Raw genomic sequence first — 18683 nt, 5'->3', positions numbered from 1 at the left:
AGATCTGCTAGTGTCAGATTACATTAACTTCAGCCAGCAATAGATCTACTAATGTCAGATTACATTAACTTCAGCCAGCAATAGATCTGCTAGTGTCAGATTACATTAACTTCAGCCAGCAATAGATTCAATGACGTGCAGTGATTGTTGTTATTGGTCAAGAGAGAGAGATTAAACGAAACTACTTCGACTGAAATATAAACACATTCCTTTTATATCGATTTTTCGCCTTTTCCAGACCATTTTCAGACGATTGAGCGGATTTAAACACACCCCTATAAGAACTGTTTACAGAATTATAGGTCTGACCGTGATGATTTAAAACATTGAACATATTCGCTTCAAGTCCTTAACCTACAAATCACAAAGTACTTATTTTATGAACATTCAAGTACACATTCTTTATGGATTCCTGCTAGTCTTTTGGAAACGAAAGGGTTCCGGATTCTAACTTTCTATAATAGCATATATTGGTGGGCACAAAAGGTGGGCACTGATTCTCCTTCGCAGGACTGTGGTCGGGAGGCTCCCCTTTTAGAAGTCACGGTTTTCATGCAGCTAACTGTTATTGAGTAGCAGTTTGTCACCAGATAATAGCCAGTGTGCTTGAAAGTTGACGGTTGCTTAGACTGATCGTGAAGAACGCCTATTAGCGACAAAAGGTGGCACTGTATTCGTTTAAATAGTTTGGTTTGGCTGTTATTAAGCGCAAAGCTACACAATAAGTTATCTGTGCTCTGCCCACCACGGGTATCGAAACTCGACTGTTAGGTCATAAGCCTACAGACTTACCACTGAGCCACTAGGGAAGAGGGCTAAATAGTATTATTGATGTTTTATTGCAGTTTTTTTTTCTTTTTAAATGGGCTATCTATACTCTATCAAACCGCAGGGAATCGAATACCGGATTTCAGCATTATAAGTCCGGAAACTTACCACTGGTGTTGTGTTATGTTTTAGGTCAGATTATTGTTGCTAGAACTAATGTAAAGAGAATACTGTTACTCTGTTGCCACTGGACTTTGTTAATTTTAACCCCCGCATATTTAAATAAAGGGTCAAACAGACATTAATTAATGTGCAGAAACACGATATCTTAACTATAAATGGAAAAGATGGTATTCAACGATTACGAAAACTGCTTTGTTTGTGGTCGTTCATTTTCGAGGTCCTCCAAATAAGTGTAATGGGCGTGGCTCAGTGGTATGTGTGCCGGTCGACGAATCAGAAGATCCTAGTTCGAACCCTTTGTATGCAATTATAAGCACTTTAAAAACAAAGACGGTTAATCTTGTTAGTTGGTCAAGAGTAGCCGTTGGTTAGTTGGTAGGTGGCAAGTGCTATCCCTCCCTCTGGTCAGTTGTCCAAAATAAGTGGTGCCTATGTCTTAGTCTTCGGGTCTCTGACCTGACAGATTAGCCAAGTGTTACGTAATGTACTGTTCAGATTGAAGCTACCAAATACCTCAACATATGATTGGACCGTCACCTTTAATAACGCGCCAATGGCAGCAAAGTGTGGAGAGCGAGTTTTGTTTAAATATTGCGTGTGTGTTTTTTAGGGTACATAATGTGACGCGAACATTGGATCCTCAGATTCAAAATCTGGCACGTGAATCACTACGAACTCTGTAGAGAAGTTTCATACATCGGCTAATTCCAGATTACATTAACTTCAGCCAGCAATGGATCTGCTTCGTGACGTAACTGCTGCTTGGTTAAATCTTCATGTCTAAAGTAAATTACATCGCAATACGATACAGTTTTTATCTATTTTATTATTTCTAAGAAGTGAATGCACCACAACTTGAATGAAAAACGTATCCTTTTCCTTCTACTTGTGATGATAAATAAACAAAGCCACGACTTAAAAGGACCCTTAAATAAACGGTATTAAGGAAATCATGAAACAATATCAACCAGCGTTTATCGACGCTGATTAACATGTATGACCGTAGAGATGTGTATATATATTTAATGCCTTCAATGATGAACCCGTATTTCTTTTTCGCATTCAGATACATTAGGCTTTCGCTGTAAGCAAGCCCGGCATGGCCAGGCGGTTAGGGCGCTCGACTCGCATGGGTTCTAATCCCCGTCCCACCAAAGATGCTCGCCCCTTTCAGCCGTGGGTGCGTTACAACGTTACTGTTAATCCCACTATTCGGTGGTAAAAGAGTAGCCCAAGAGTTAGCGGTGGGTGGTGATGACTAGCTGCCTTCCCTCTAGTCTTACACTGCTAAATTAGGGACGGTTAGCGCAGATAGCTCTCGTGTAGCTTTGGCAGATAGCCCTCGTGTAGCTTTGTGCGAAATTCCAAAAAAAAAAAAACAATTCTATCATGTATATCACGTATTAAGCTTTCGTCACATGATGTTGGGAAATCCATTACGTGATCGTCGGCCAGGAAATGAAATAAATAAAAAGGGAGCACACGGTTGCCATCACTCCAATAAAGAAGTGTGGTCGCGAAAATAAATTAGAAAACAGACCAAAAATAATCTGCCGAGTTCAGTAAGAATATATGCATACAGAATACAGATATTAGGCATTAATAGTTATAACAAAACTAATATCGTTTGAGTCATAAATACCTGTTTCAAAAGAACTATAAACAGTTGTTTGCATTGAAGTTAAAAACAACTATGAAGAAGAACCATCGCTGGAGCCCTAATTTTACTATCATCAAAAGAATTATACACAACTGCCAAAACAGAAGTAATAAACAAATGATAAAAGTAACATCATTGTAATGTTTTGGAGTTAAAATCTGCCAGGTTTTAATCCTTCCACAACTAAAAAATATATATATTTTTTTTTATTCTCATATACGCGGGAACAATTTTTAAAAATCTACATGCGGATGTTCTGCGTTTAGTTATCGCGGTGGTGAACATATCGTAAGTAGTTGAAAGTATGCATTAATCGTTGCCCCCGGAACGTAGCGAATTACTTACCTAATTTACTGGTGGGATTGAAGGACCAGATGGTCCTCTACATAGGACAATACGCCATCACAAAAAACACAAGAGGTGGTAACTGATAAGAAACAACAACAAAAACAGGAGGTTTCCTTGAAGCATCATGGCTGTTGTCAGTGGATACTGAAGGATGGAATAACATAACCTCTGAAAACGCTCGATTATCACAGTAGTAATTGTAAGAAAGGAATACGGAGGACTAATTGGGTTGTGTGTGGATTTAGGCAGTGAATACAGTATCGCGTGTTATTGGCTTTCTTTTGTATGAACAGAGAACTTTCTAGAATCTAGATGCACTGGAGAGTTTGTTTGTTTGTTTGTAATTAAGCACAAAGCTACACAATTGGCTATCTATGCTCTGCCCACCACAGGTATCGAAACCCAGATTCTAGCGTTGTAAGTCTGTAGACATACCGCTGTGCCACTGGGGGGCGCACTGGAGAGTACCTGTTGGTTCTTTACCCTAAATGGGGTTTCTGGCTACTTGAAATGGATAATGAAAATAGATCCAAGACTGCTTTCGGCACTCAAGAAAGATTGTATGAATTTCGCATCAATACCATTTGACCTATTTAATGCACAAGCTAAAACAACAAACAGCTAAAACTCTTTTCAATTTAGAATACCTAGCAAGTTAAAATATGAATATTATTTTCTATATTTTGAACAGTTTTTACTAAACAACCTAGTTGGTTTAAATCTGGAGAATATTTCAGTAACATTAGGACTCAAGTTAATCGAATTTAACTTGAGCTGTGCCACTGGGGGGCGGCTTTTAGTTGATTTTCTGAAGAAGTATATTACTAATGAATGTACTTTGAAGCAAAGTTTTGAATTTCCTAATGAAAAACAATTTAACTTTGATAGTAATGTTTATTTTGCTAGTTTTGATATTGAGTTCTTGTATAGTAATATTCCTTTGGAAGAAACGGTCCAGTTGTTTGCAGATTTAAGTTTAAATGCCAATTCAAATAAGTTATACATTCCTAAATGTGTAACTTTGAAGTTATTGTATTCTTTAGCTAATGAACTGCACTTTATGTTCAGTTGTAATCTTTATGATCAGATTAATGGTGTACTATGAGTTCTAGATTGGATCCTTCTTTAGCTAGTCTTGTTCTTTGTTGTTATGAAAAACAATGGTTGAATTATTGCCCACAATATTTCAAACCACTATATTACAGTAAGTATTTAGATGATGTTTTTACTATTTTCAAGAACTCAAACCATGTTTCTCAGTTTTGGAATATTTAAACAGTACACATAAAAACATCAAATTTACTGTTCATAAACCTTTAGTAAAAACACGGCTTATCTTCGTGAAGATTGTCCATGAAGATTGCCTCGATATTAATACCAGCGACCGTGAACTTGGAAGAGTACTGTATCAGATACAGGATGATATGGGGTGTGTAGCTGCATATGTAAGTCATATGATAATAGTTCTTAAACATTAATACTTATTACAAAGAAGGAACAATAAGCATTTTCAGTACTTCTCAAACATTACCACCACTACTTGTATTGTAGGAAGTTTACTGAGTGGACAAAGTATCACTGAAATGGCAGATGAACATAAAAAAAATACATGTACATGGAATTATCATTCTGTAATAGACAACTTAGTTCTACAACATTAAGTCAACAGCAAGGAAACGCCAAGAAATTACCTCACCAACTGGCAAGAACGTATTCAGTCATGAAATGTATGGAACCTAGACACCAGTTGCGACAATGAACCAACCTACGAGCAAGGATGGATGGAAATCACAGTTCATTAACAGGGAACTTCAGGAAGATCAGATGGAAGCTGTCATTCAGCAAAATAAGACCAAAATATCACAAACTGAAAGATGAAATATTGGTTCACATAACAAATGGTAATTGTATGGTCAGTTGCAAGTGCAGAGTGATGCGTAGTACCATTTTTTATGAGCCATAGGAGAATGCTAGCCATTTTGTGATATAATTAGTTACCCTTATAACTCTAAAGCAGGAGATTTTGGTGGGCAACATGTACTGTAGTGAGTGTGTAAAGTTAGCTTTTATGGCTTTATTCACACATAAATACATTGAGAGATGATGTACACACTGTACGATACGAGGATAAATCAGTCACACATCAGAAAATTCGGTGGATAGTTACGGGTGTCTTTTGCAGAAAATCCTGTGCCCAGAACTGAAAAACATTACCAATGTGTGCTTGTCATCTATGTAATTAAAAGAGTAACGTGAGTGTGCGTGCGTGAGAAGCTTACTCAACTTCATTAAACTTTGCAAAAATTAAATTTAGAGTAAGGAAGTTCGGATAACATCGCCATATGCGTATGGGTGGGTGTAGATAGTACTATGCATTGCAAAGAGAAACATATTTGAGAAATGGACCTCTCGTCCCTCAGATTCCCATCTCAAACAACAGTGATTATGTGTTAAGATTTTGTGTGTGAATTTCTTCATTTGTTTAAAGACACGAAGAGGACTGGTACTGTCACCCAGTTGAGTTTTAATACTCGTCCTCTTTACCCAGGTTTAAACTTGAAACTTTCTAAAATCTAGATGCACTGGAGGGCATCTGTTGGTTCTTTACCCTAAATGGGATTTCTGGCTTGTTTAAATGGATAATGAAAATAGATGTAAGACTGCTTTCGTAGCTAGACCTGGTGTCTTTTACTAGATATGTCCATCAGTTTGTCGTTTTTGATCACACGATTCGGCTAAAAGTGTTTTTTGTACTAAAGATGTTTGGTGATTATCACGTGCTGTGGAATATGTTTAACCCACTTAAGTTTAACCTTGTAGTCATTGAAACGCCCCACACGGCCATCAGAATCTTTCAGAATTCTACGTACTTAAAACTTTCTCTTAAGAAATGTTTGTTTTCTTTCAAAAGATATATTAATGAATATCTGAATGCGTTGTTCGTTCAAACCATTGTATAGACACATGCCAATCTGTTAACTTTGAATTAAAAAAAAACTTTTTTTGAAATAGCATTTATAATTTGATTTAGAAGAAAGTAATCAAAATATTGCAAATCCTTTTTTTTCCCATAGAACTACATGCAAGTTCGCGTCTTAGAAATTGAAATCTAAACTTAAATATGCTTTACTAAAAGGTGGTTCAGTTGCTTCTAATATTTTAGTTTCAAATGGTTAAACTTTATAATGTTTACCATTATGAGATCCTTCCAAATTAAAAATATAAATCTTCAATATATCTAGGTGTATTTTTTATAGATTTTTTCTGTTTGAATATATTTTTTCATATAAAATTTAAATCATAAAAGTCCATCTTTCGACTGTAATTAACAAATAGAAATACTTTTTTTTCTATTGTTTGTTTTTTGAATTTCGCGCAAAGCTACACGAGGGCTATCTGCGCTAGCCTTCCCTGATTTAGCAGTGTAAGACTAGAGGGAAGGCAGCTAGTTATCACCACCCACCGCCAACTCTTGGACTACTCTTTTACCAACGAATAGTGGGATTGACCGTCACATTATAACGCCCCCACGGCTGAAAGGGTGAGCATGTTAGGTGGGATTCGAACCCGCGATCCACAGATTGCGAGTCGAGCGTCTTAACATTCTGGCCATGGCGGGCCTTTTCTCATAGATAAGAACTATGCAAGTTTATTAAGAAATATATTAGCTATACCTTTAGCAACAATTAACTTCAAAAGTTTAAATTTATATATAGATGTGTATAAATCTAAACTAAAACAAGTATATGTATTCATATTCAAGTTTTTCTTTTAAAATACCTTTACATCTTAAAACTATCACTGAATTTTTAAAATATCAATCTTTCTTTAAATTCATACTTTAAAACAACTTTATCTAATGTTTTGGCAACATTTTTTAAGGTTAATATTTTGGTTGAAAATTTACATTTTTATAAGGTTTTCTTGACCCATACATAAGTATTATCTATTTCTTGTTTATTAGGGTGAAAAGAAACAAACGTTCTCGTGTTGTCTTTCAGGCCACCAGAAATTAATTCTGAGACCTGAAATATTTTTAAACGTAAAATCCTGCCACGAATTTGATTTGCTTCTTTTTTATTCTCTTATCGTATCTTAGCAAATTTACATTAGTTCATGTTAATGGTTTATCACAACATCCCATGACCATAGTTTTACATTACGGAAATATAAAATAATTTGGTTCATTTTTCGATTTTACTTAAGAAAAATAACACTTCAAAGGCGTCTTGCGAACTCTCACTGTGAAATTTTAACTGTGTTTTTCTTTCGTCTTTTTTACTCTGCTCGTTATTCATTGACAGACTACTGTGTTTTAATTCCTATTTTTATATTGCTCACACAACAATACGTCTTTGTAATATTGAGTACTGAAGTAACAGTGAGACTTCGTAATGCTGACACTATTCCTCACGGATGAAACAGTTAACAACAACTATGAAAAGTGGAAATACACCATTCAACATCAAGGTTTTTAGTTTAGGCTCATCCGAAGGCCTTGATCCAACAATGTCTTCGTTTTACCCAGGAATCTTTTCAAACATATAAATAATTGAACCATCATACATCACTGCTATTATCATTATTTTACCTCCAGACTATTCTGTTTATTTCTTATTTTTCATAATGTACAAGAATTGATTACAAACCAAACTGTGCACACAATTTACTAAAATAGACATAGTACCTACTTTTATGTCCCACGGTGAAACCTTAGCAACTTGTGGATGGGATGGTGTTACGAAAACTCAGTAAGAACATGAGACAAGGTCAGCATCGCTTTTATATATGTGTGTGGCGTAACGTGCAGCTAAAACATATAAAAAAAGAGAGAGAGAGACGTACTAAAAGGTCACCTTAAACGCAATGCTTTAGATGCTGTAGTTGAAGTTCAAAGGTGCAGCTCTAGGGTTTGGTAAATGGATGTTGATATGTAATTCTTCTTTCCAGAGCTTTTGCAATTCTGGTTTTAATTTTTAATTTTACAGGAGTGAAATTCTGCCGGTACTCACTGATACTGAGCACTGTAACATATTTTTCAAGGCGGTACTTGTCCTGAACTTATTTGAGCTGTTTTTTCGAATGAGCATGCGTTCCATTGTTCCGTCAGACAGTATTTGTTCAGATGACACTCAAATTGTTTTTTTTTATGTTTACACGTAAGTGTTCTTTTTCTTTTTCAAAACAGGTCCACTTCACCCAGCTGAGTACCTCTACTATTTTTTTTAGAACTTCACCCTTGATATGAATTAGTGTAAGGCGTGGAAATGTTACAGCAGAGATAAAATTAAGAATCAAATGCTCCCAGTGACTCAGTGGTAAGTCTGAGGAATCACATTGCTAAAAACCTGGTTTTGATACTCGTGACGGGCACAGCACTGACAGCCCATTAAGTAGCTTTACGTTTAACAACAACAAAGAAAAATAATCAAGTAACAATTTACTTGTGCTACGAAAAGTTCCTTCCTTCTAGTCTTATCACTTTAAAATTAGGGACGACCAGCACAGATATTCATTTATTAGCTATGCATGAAATTCAACAAACAGTATTCACTCAGTATTCAGGTGTAAAAAGTCAAATGAACGATAACTGGTTGAACCAGAAGCATAAAAAAGTTTCATAATAAACTGTGAAAGTATATATATTTGTTTGGTTTGTTATGAATTTCGCTAGACGATGGCTATCTGCGCTAGCCGTCCCTAATTTAGCACCTGCGACCCCCAAATTGTGAGTCGAGCGCCCTAACCACCTGACCTAAGTATATATATATATATATACACACACACACAAATACCAATACATTTCTGTATTAAAGGCCCCCAGTGGCACAGCGGTATGTATGCGGAGTTACAACGCCAGAAACCGGGTTTCGATACCCGAGGTGGGCAGAGCACAGATAGCCCATTGTGTGGCTTTGTCCATAAACCAGCTCGTGCAATGTCCTCCAGTGGGCAATTCAACCGAGCCACTAAAGACATAGAAATGTGATGAATCTGAAGAGACATAACTTGCAGAAGGCTCCTCACCTCCAAAGAGAGCCCAGAATATGTGATATGTATCAATTTCCTTACCCACCTCGACAAGTTAACCGGGGAGAAGTCCCAGGAAACTGAAGGTTCCCAATGAATAAAAAGTCAATGTCTAGCACTTCTAACGGAATTAGTGTGGGCACAATAGCACTTCAAGACCCTCACTGGGCACAACAAACGTTATAAATCCAATCAGTCATAGAAGTGAGAAATAGGGGTCAGATGAATTAGTGAAAAGGGCTTATCCCCTTCCCTGGCTGCCAGTGTCTTAGGGAAGAAGAACTTATCTGAGGATGTAAGTAGAATGATAAAACATCCGGTGCACAATCAGCACAAACAGCTTTGACCGGCAACGTCTGTAGGTCAGAAGTAACGAAAATTAAACCTTTGGGGAAAGGTGATATATGGTATATGAGGCTAAGGTCTCAAATGGATGTTCAGAAAAAGCATGTAATATTACCTTAATATACAAGTTCAGTAACTGAAATGGTTATTTGGGACAAAGGACCCAAAACAATGTTTAGGAAGCAAGAGAATACTGGCGACTTAAATAATTTGTCTCGAGTATCTAAAGGTAGGCAATATGGCCACCTTATACAGAGTGATTGTGGAAGATGCAAAACCCTTGTCAAAAAACGAGTTATGGTTGGCGCTCCTGTCAAAGTGGGTTCAGCCCCCTCTCAATACACTATGTGCCAATATGTGTGCCATTTCCATTGATAAATGTCCATCGTGGAACTAAGCAAAGACTAAAACAGATACAAAGCAACCTTAGAAAATAAACCATGATGCTTTGCGAAGAACAGCATAAATTCCAGGATGGCTGGGTATACGATGTCAGATCGTGGCTGTCTGAACAGAGATGGCCAAAGAGAAAGTGGAAGTGCTTGGGTAACATATGAATTGGTGGGAAGGCCTAGAAGTGTAATCCCATCTCATCCTGATGGAATGCATCTATTGCCAATGTCCGAGGGTGAGGTACCGAGACCACAATGCCAGTAATTTGGTGTTTCAATGAGTAACCAGTCATCAGTGTTTCGAAATGAAAGTTAATCCAACAGAAAACCTTACGATGCAACATCCATTCTAGAGGGAGAATCTGTTTGGGTCGAGACAATTGATCTGCCACTGAATTCGTCACCTCTGGAATATGACAAGCTAAGAGGGTGATATGGTAGGAGTGGTCCCAAGAAAGAAGATCCAAAGTTAGAAAGCAAAGAGCCCTGGGTCAAGTGGAAATGTAAGACACCACCATGGAATTGTCGAAGTGAAGTTTGGTGATTTTCCCCTTAATATGCCCAGACCATGAGACAGGAGATGTAAGACACCACCATGGAATTGTCGAAGTGAAGCTTGGTGATTTTCCCCTTAAAATGCCCAGACCATGAGACATTGCCTTTTGAACAGCATGAAGTTCTAAAACATTGTGTTGGAAAGCTTCATCCTCTGTGCATATACCCTGGAATTCCTGAACGTTGAGATATGCATCCCTCCTTGAAGCAAGGCATCCGTGCAGAGATGGATCTCTGGACGAGGTGGCGCCAGAGGAACACACATCGTAGTATTGTTCCAATCTAACCACCCCTCGAGATCGACGATAATAATCCTGAATAAGGAAACTATGGAATCCAGTGAATCATTGTTCGTGATTCATTGGTTGCATAAAAATCACTGAAGGGATCTCTTGTGCACTCGTCCAAAATGAATGAGGGATTCGAGTGATGTCCACATTCCCAAAATTGAAAGAATCATTTGCACAGTGAGAGAATGAGAGGTGAGTAAGAGTCGAACTGCCTGTTCTATAGCTTCCAGCCTAATGGGAGTTGGCTGAGCCCGACAGAGATACGTTTCGAAAAAATACCCAGACTGATGATTTTTGTGTTGGAATGAGAACAAATGTCTCAACTCTGATAATGAAGCCTGCTTTGGTTGCTTCTGAAAGTAGAATCCGTGTGTGATGTTCCACCAACTGACGAGATGGTGCCAGCAGTAACCAGTTGTCCATGTAATGGTGTGTGCACAGTCCTAGGGAAAGGAGGTGACGAGAAAAAAACTCGTACGAATTGGCAGAACGCATATAGTGCTGATGCTAATCCAAAAGGCAGAGACCTGAACTGCAGCAACTGACCCTTGTGCACAAAATGCAGATAGTGGCGGGACACTGCCACTATGGAAACGTGCAGATAGGAGTCCGCGACATCGCACTTGGATATCTATAATCCTAGTAAAATATGCCAATGCAGAGTGAGGAATGACTCGATTGTGAACCAATCTCCTGTATTCTGGGGCACAACAAACAGAAGGGAATAAAACCCCAGAAGAACTGGCACGACTCTCTCCACTGTCCCATATACCAACAAAACTCTGACAGCCCTATAACGAAGTTCCAAAATCTGAGTATCTGCAGGATGCAGAAACACTACAAGTTGGGTGGATAATGGTGGTGAAGATGTGAACTGAATGACTAATCCTGACTCAAGGACCTGTAGTGCCCATGGCTCCGTGGTTAAGGTTTTCCACACGTCCAATAAATTGTCTGAGCCAAGCCCCCACTGAACCCAAAGGCATACAATAGTCACTGCCACCAATGGCAGCATTCCGAACATGTGGAGGAACTTCTTATATATGGACAGAATCTAATCTAGGTACCAATGGACCGAGAGACTGATGTTGGGGTGGGGACCCTCAAATAGGGTTGGAACTATGAGCCCCTGTAGAAGCCGAGGAAAGTCGAGACGCCAACAACAACAACAGGAATGAATGCAGAAGCTGACAATCGAACCTATGTGCATGCTAACAATGGTCCCAATTCGTCATCAAATGGATGTGGTGATTCTGAAAGTGTTCCAACAAAGGTTGGAAGGATAATAAATATCTTAGCACCATATATAGAGTGAGATGAACCCTAGAAAATTGTGATCTATTCAGGTTGACTACAGACTCTATTCTATAACCCCAAATTTCCAGGAGTAGGTGTATTCTTTGTGAGTCTCAATATTCGTCCATCTAACGAAAGTAGGCTAAATCATGTAGTTCCGACAATCATAGCGGACAAGGCATAGCTGTTCCTTCACGTAACTGGGCAGTAAACCTCCCTGCATGAACCACAATATCAGTGGAAGGAAGGAGAACTAAGTATTTTCTCCCAGACCTTTCAGCAATCAAGAAGGTGCAGGCTCAAAAGCAACTGGGGAAAGACTCAAAATATCACACACTCAATGGACCAACTGAAGAAAAGAAGACTGAACCAGTTAATCCCAAAGTTGCCTTCTGAGAAGCTGACAGAATAAAGGAAGGCATGGAAAAAAACGAATCCGAATTCTCTCTCAGAATGTCCAGGATCACCTCAAATGCAGCCTCACAGCCCCCTGAAGAAATACCACCAGACCAAATATATATGTCTCCATCTCACTACAAATAAGGTCATTGACAGTCTCAACTGAGAGTGACACTTTTTCCAGGAAAATTTTTAATCTAATATTTTCAATAAGATTGAAATTTTTCTTTTTATTCAATAAAGTTAAACAAAGCATAAAAGGAATTTATCTTTTGAGTTCATTATATTTCAATAGTAATACTTTTCATTCAATGGATGTTTCTAAATGTTCTTTAAAGGCTTCATACATATAACAATGAACAGAATTCCAGGACTTTTGAAATATTTTATATAATGAAAATTATATTTTTTCTACACTGAAAATGTATTTCCGATAGGTACTTACCCCTCTCACATAAATAGCTATTCACGTTCAGTGCTGCCCTTTATATTAAAAACATTTACGCATGCCACAAGTCTTCTGCCTCCCCTTCATTGAAAATGACTAATTCCAATGTGTCTCTCTTGCAAATCATCACGCAACAACACTCTACCAATGAGAGTGCCACACACACTTGTTACGCATGCGACTCCCTCTATTCCATTCTACCAAACTATCACATCAGTTTTGGCAAAAATGGAAGCACTGGTTTTCATTGGGAAGGAAAGGTGGGTAGTTTGAGAGGAGGTAAGTACCTATTGGAAATACATTTTCACTATAAGAAAATTAAAACTTCCAATACGATATGTTATCTTCTCTCACATAAATAGCTAGAATCTCACGTTGAATAGATGGAGAGACCAGTGCGAGAGAAGAAAAAGAAGCATCTTTCGAAAGTGTGAAGAGTTGTCGCGTGATGATTTGCATAAGACACACATTGGAATTAGACATTTCCAATAGCGGGGAGAAAGAAGGCTTGTGGCATGTGTAATTTTATTTGCATATAGAGGGCAGCACTGAACGATAACAGCTATTTATGTGAGAGGGGTAATACACCGTATCCGAACGATCTGCTTTTCAGTACCTCAGAAACATTATGATATTACCACCTGATTCATAAGAAGCACATGTATATATTTAAATCTACTAAATTTGCTATATAACTATTAAATGAAAGGATTACAAGAAAGCTAGAAGTGAACAACAGGATAAGAGAATCTATTATAATTGCTGTATTTTCAAAAATTAAGATAGCACTGATTTCCCCTAAGAGTGACAAGATAGATTTACAAAAAAACAGGAGACTTGTCAAGATATTTACTGTAAAGTAATTCTGAATTCTCTAATTAACTGAGCTCATAAGAAACAAACAGACTGGACACAAATATATAATCACAATAAATAATTTTTATTAATACATACACAGTGAAAGTATACTTTCCTTGCCACAATGGACTATTGCCTTCACTGTAGAGTTATATCTCATGTTATTTTTCTCTCTGAGTTTTCCATGTTTACTGAGGTGAGTTTTCATATACCAGACTGGATAAATATCACCTTACTTATTTAAGTTAGTAATGTCAAATTTACCTAGAGCAACTAGCACTAACCATGTGACTGTCCATTCTCATTCAAACTTAAGAGAAGATGTAACCTCAAGGTTTCACCTGACTTGCCATTAAAGGACACTATTGTTGACATCCTTGCACAATGTACCCACACTGTCCATGAGTAGACCAGGTGTTACCTCAAAAAAATTACAAAGAATTAATGCAATTTAATTCCTTTCTTGACCACATGTTCTCTAAAAATTAAACATATAAAAATAAATGACTAGTTCTGAAAAACACTATATTAAAATACAGAAACACAAAATGCATGGTATACTTACATACCACATAATGTGACACTGTTCGAATGGTTGTCTAGTGAAATGTTCAATGTATTAGAAACAGTAGTTCTATACCTAAGTATTTGATTGTTAGATGCTCGGCCAGTTATTTTCAGTAACACTGAATATAAATTTTACTCAATAAATCATCAAAAGAGCATGTTCAATTCAGTACAAAATAAATTTAATTTTCAGTTATAGTTGTCAATATTCCATAATTTATGAACTTGTATATCAGAAAAGTTTTTACTTACTTTCTGAATTGTTATTTACAAATATTTTGTCAAGTTTCATTACTTTTTTTATGCACAGAAAAATACACAAGATGAAAAAGTAAGCCTGAAATGAATCATGATTTCTGATCAGTCCACTGCACTATTTAGGCTATATATTTCCAGCATGCAAACTACAGTTGATCAACATATCCATGTTGCTGTAATACTTGATTTGTTTTTGCAAAACAATAATGTAAACAACTTTTATAAAACTGAAACCAAGAGGCTTGAAAATAATGTCTAAGATAAACTTGTGCACTACAAGTAATTTACATAATGAATCATTTTTCAAATTCCATAACTTTCCATTACTTTTTATATAAACACTACAGACTTCAAGAGCTGGAAAATTAAACTTCAGAATTCCATGGCTTTCCAAGATTTGCAGAACCCATATGAATCCTACTTTACTAATTTCTTTAGTAAAGATGATTTGGTAAACTGTAACTTTTCCTTTACACTTTTATTAGATTTTTATTTCTAGTGATGTTAAATTTTTTATAATGGTAATCCCAGTTTAAAACATTCATTTTGAATGCATTTTTTTAAAATTAATTGATAGATCAGTAGTTGCGTAGGATTACACAAAAGAACAGGAAAAAATAAATAGTTGTAAAGCCTTGTTACTGTAGTTTACTGATGTCTGACAGAAAATGCAGGTTTGGGATTGTTAAGCAAAGAATAAAATGAACACAGACAGTAAAGAAAAACAAATGAACATGTGTGCTTTGAAGCATGAAATCCTTTATTAAATTAAATGAAAATAAATAAACATGCTTACATGGAAAGTTCTTCATCAATCTTTAATTATTTACATAAGATTATGTGAATGATGCAATTGCAGCCATTCAAATTTGATGACGAGGAACCCACTTTGAGACTAATAATGCTTGGAGATGGCTTGAATGGGTAATGAAGAAAAACTTTAATAAAATTTAACATAACAGCAAATGTACAATGTTTTGACAAGGTTTTGTCATCACCAGGTAAATTTGCTGTTATGTTAAACTTATCTTAAAGTTTTTCTTCATTACCCATTCAAGCCGTCTCCAAGCATTATTAATTGCTACCATATTGCCTTTGTATCAATTGAAGACATATGGTGTGTTGTTTTCTTGTTTATAATAGTTTATACTAAACTTTAAACTTGGTTTAAGCTGACTAAATTAGAAAATGTATGCCTACATAAAATATTTTAATCCTAAAAATATCCATAGGGTATTACTGAATCATATCAATAGCAACATTACTATTAGTAAGAATAAAGAATCACAACATGGAACATTAGGCCTAAAATTAAAAACAGACTCAAATGAAAGAACTTATTTTAAAGTGGCAGGTTATTTAGTTAGAAAGCTTAATAAATTTCTATTGAATGTTGCATTTACTTAATCTTAGATAAGCTTACCTAATATGTTGAACTTAACATAACATTTAGGGACAACAAAGGACCTATTGGTCCACTTCAGTTGTCCCATCCTCTAAAGTGAACTAAAACTATTAAATAAATTAATCTAAAAAACTTTTTAAAGCCAGCTCATATCAATCATATGCTTATCAAGCTTTCTCTTAAACCCACTTAAATTTACTGCCTCCACAACATCTGAAGGCAACCCATTCCAGAGGCCAACAACTCTGTTAGAAAAATAAAACTGTCTTAGCTGAAGATACTCCTACCTTGCCATTATTTATATTTGTGTCCCCTAGTTCTACTATTCTCACAGTTAAGTATGAAAAATATGATGCATCAACACTATAAATTCCCTTTACAATCTTAAACACCTTAATCAGATCCCCTCTAACACTTCTTTTTTCAAGAGAAAAAAAAGACTTTAGCCTCTCTTCATATGATAACCCCTCCATCCCAGGCACCATTCTAGTAATCCTCCTCTAAACCCTTTCCAACAATTCAATGTCCTTTCTAGGTAAGGAGCCCAAGACTGGACACAAAACTCAAAAAGTGGCCTAACCAGTGACTTATACAATGAAATTATAACCTCTTTAGACACTTGTATTCACTATTTCTGTAAATACAACCTAAAATCCTATTTGCCTTACCATTAATGACAGCATACTGCTTGGATGGCTCAAGAGACTGGTCAACCATTACATCAAGACCCCTAAATTTCATGACACTGTTAAGATTATTCCCATCCAAATTATACTTAGGATTCAAATTATGATAACCCATATGCATTATCTTGCATTTATTATAATTAGAGCCCATTTGCCATTTATTTGCCCACCTCACTAAATGATCTAAATCCTTTCGTAAATCAGCAGCATCCTCTTCACAGCTAGCAACACCCAAGACCTTAATTACCATCTGCAAATTTAAGTAATTTATTGACCATTTCTTCATTTATATCACTGATGTAAATCAAAAAGAGCAAAGGTCCTAAGACTGAGTCCTGAGGTACCCCACTTGTGACATTAATACAGTTCGACTGAACTCCATTTATAACAACCCTCTGTTTTCTTCCATCCAGCCACTCTTCAATCCAATTAGCTAACTCATCTTCCACAGATATAATTTTTTTTACAAGACTTTTATGCGGCACCTTGTCAAATGCTTTCTGAAAATCCTGAAACACCAAATCTACACTCTTACCCTCATCTACATAAGCAGTAACCTTTTCAAAGAATGTCAAATAATTTGTAAGGCAAGATTTTCCCTTAGTGAAACCATGTTGACAATCCATTAAAATTCTAAACTTTGTTAAATGACTTTGCAAAGAATCTTTTATTGGACTTTCTAAAACTTTTCCCACAACTGGTTTAAGACTAATAGGCTTATAATTACTGGGACAATATTTATTACCTCCCTTGAGAAGAGGAGTGACATTAGTTAACTTCCAATCCTTTGGCACCTGCTCACTATTCAAGTACTTACAAAAAAAAACAGTAGCAAGTAGCTCACATATCCAATCCTTAAGATCCTTCAAAGCCCTTGGGGAAATATTATCTGGCCTAGGAGCCTTATCATTTATTAAACTTCCCAATTGTTTCTTAACAAGATCAGAATTAATGTAATTATCTTGTTCAACCTTGTTTCCTTCTATCAACTGTTCAAGATGAAGTATACTGCTCAAATTTTCATCAGTAAAAATTGAAGAGAAAGGAGAATTTAATAACCCAGCCATCTCATAATCATCAGATACAAGACTTCCTTTATCATCCCATCCTAAAATTTTGTTTACCTTCACGTATTTAAAGAAATCCTTACTGTACATTTTTACATATTCAGCCAACCTTTTCTCATACATCCTTTTTGATATCCTAATTTCCCATTTTACCAACTTTCTTCATCTCCTATAATCTTCTAAGTCTCCCGTCATCCCAGTCAACTTAAATTTATTAAATTTGTGACGTTTTTCTTTAATTTTGCTTCTTACATATCCATTGTGAGCCAACCTGTTTTTTTCTTGCAGCCACACTTTTCTTTCTATAAGGAATATGTTTATCTTGAATATTTAAAAGTTTTTCCACAATCGACCAGTGTCTCTAAGTAACTGAGCTGCCCAATTCACAACAGATAATTCTTGTTGCATCACTTCAAAATTTGCTTTTTTGAAATTTGTAACCAAGATATCATTATTCCTGATCTCCATATGCAGCAAAACATTGAACCTAACAGAGTAATGGTCACTTGCACCCAGATGTTCCACAATTCCAACCCTCTCAACAATTTCTAAATTATAAGTTAACAATACATCTAAAATAGCATTGTTTCTAGTACTTGACCACTTGGTGAGAAGAAAACCATCTTGAACAGTTTCAAAAGCCTTTATCATCATGGTTTGACTTTAGCATTTCCCGATCTATATGCCTGAAATTAAAATCATCCATAATTATGACCTCATTAACAGCTGAAATCTTAATCTGACTGTAATGTTTCTCACTAATTTCATCAGTATCAGCTGGTAGTCTGTAACAGATTCTCACTAAAAGCCATTTATATCCACTAATAGAAACCTTAATGGATTCAATCTCCTTGCTATTATCTTTGATATCCTCAACTTCAACAGGGTGTAACTCACATTTTACATATAAAGCCAGCCCTCCCCCTCTCTTCAGTACTTTATCCCTATTAAATAATCTATAACCCCGTATTTCAAAGAAATTTCTGTCATCAAATTCTGTCATCTGTCTACATTTAACCATATTTCAGTTATTCCCATTATATCAAAATTCTCCATTCCTACCAGTGCTCTGAAGTCATCTGTTTCATTTCTTATACTTCTAGCATTACAATAGTAACAATTAAGCCT

At 36.2% G+C, this 18683-nt stretch overlaps 1 protein-coding gene across 13 annotated transcripts in view; it reads right to left on the bottom strand.

The window, feature by feature from the left end:
* LOC106462392 (sodium/potassium-transporting ATPase subunit beta-like) overlaps positions 1-18683 on the bottom strand; it is a 35804-nt gene that overhangs the window by 5207 nt on the left and 11914 nt on the right. For 8 of the 13 annotated variants that reach the window (XR_002611318.1, XR_002611316.1, XR_002611320.1 and 5 more), the window contains one exon: positions 13456-13993. The exons of 2 other annotated variants lie outside the window; for them this stretch is intronic. The gene's annotated coding sequence lies outside the window, so the exon portion shown is untranslated. Of the gene's footprint in view, positions 1-7650; positions 7714-13455; positions 13994-18683 lie in introns of those variants that run through there. 3 more of the 13 variants (XM_022389921.1, XM_022389929.1, XM_013922321.2) reach the window with 2 other exon arrangements.

The sequence above is a fragment of the Limulus polyphemus genome, unplaced genomic scaffold, assembly GCF_000517525.1.
Source record: "Limulus polyphemus unplaced genomic scaffold, Limulus_polyphemus-2.1.2 Scaffold46, whole genome shotgun sequence".
In the NCBI taxonomy this organism is placed as follows: Eukaryota; Metazoa; Arthropoda; class Merostomata; order Xiphosura; family Limulidae; genus Limulus; species Limulus polyphemus.
Note: the sequence above shows the minus strand (reverse complement) of the source record. Positions and strands in the feature narration are given on the sequence as shown.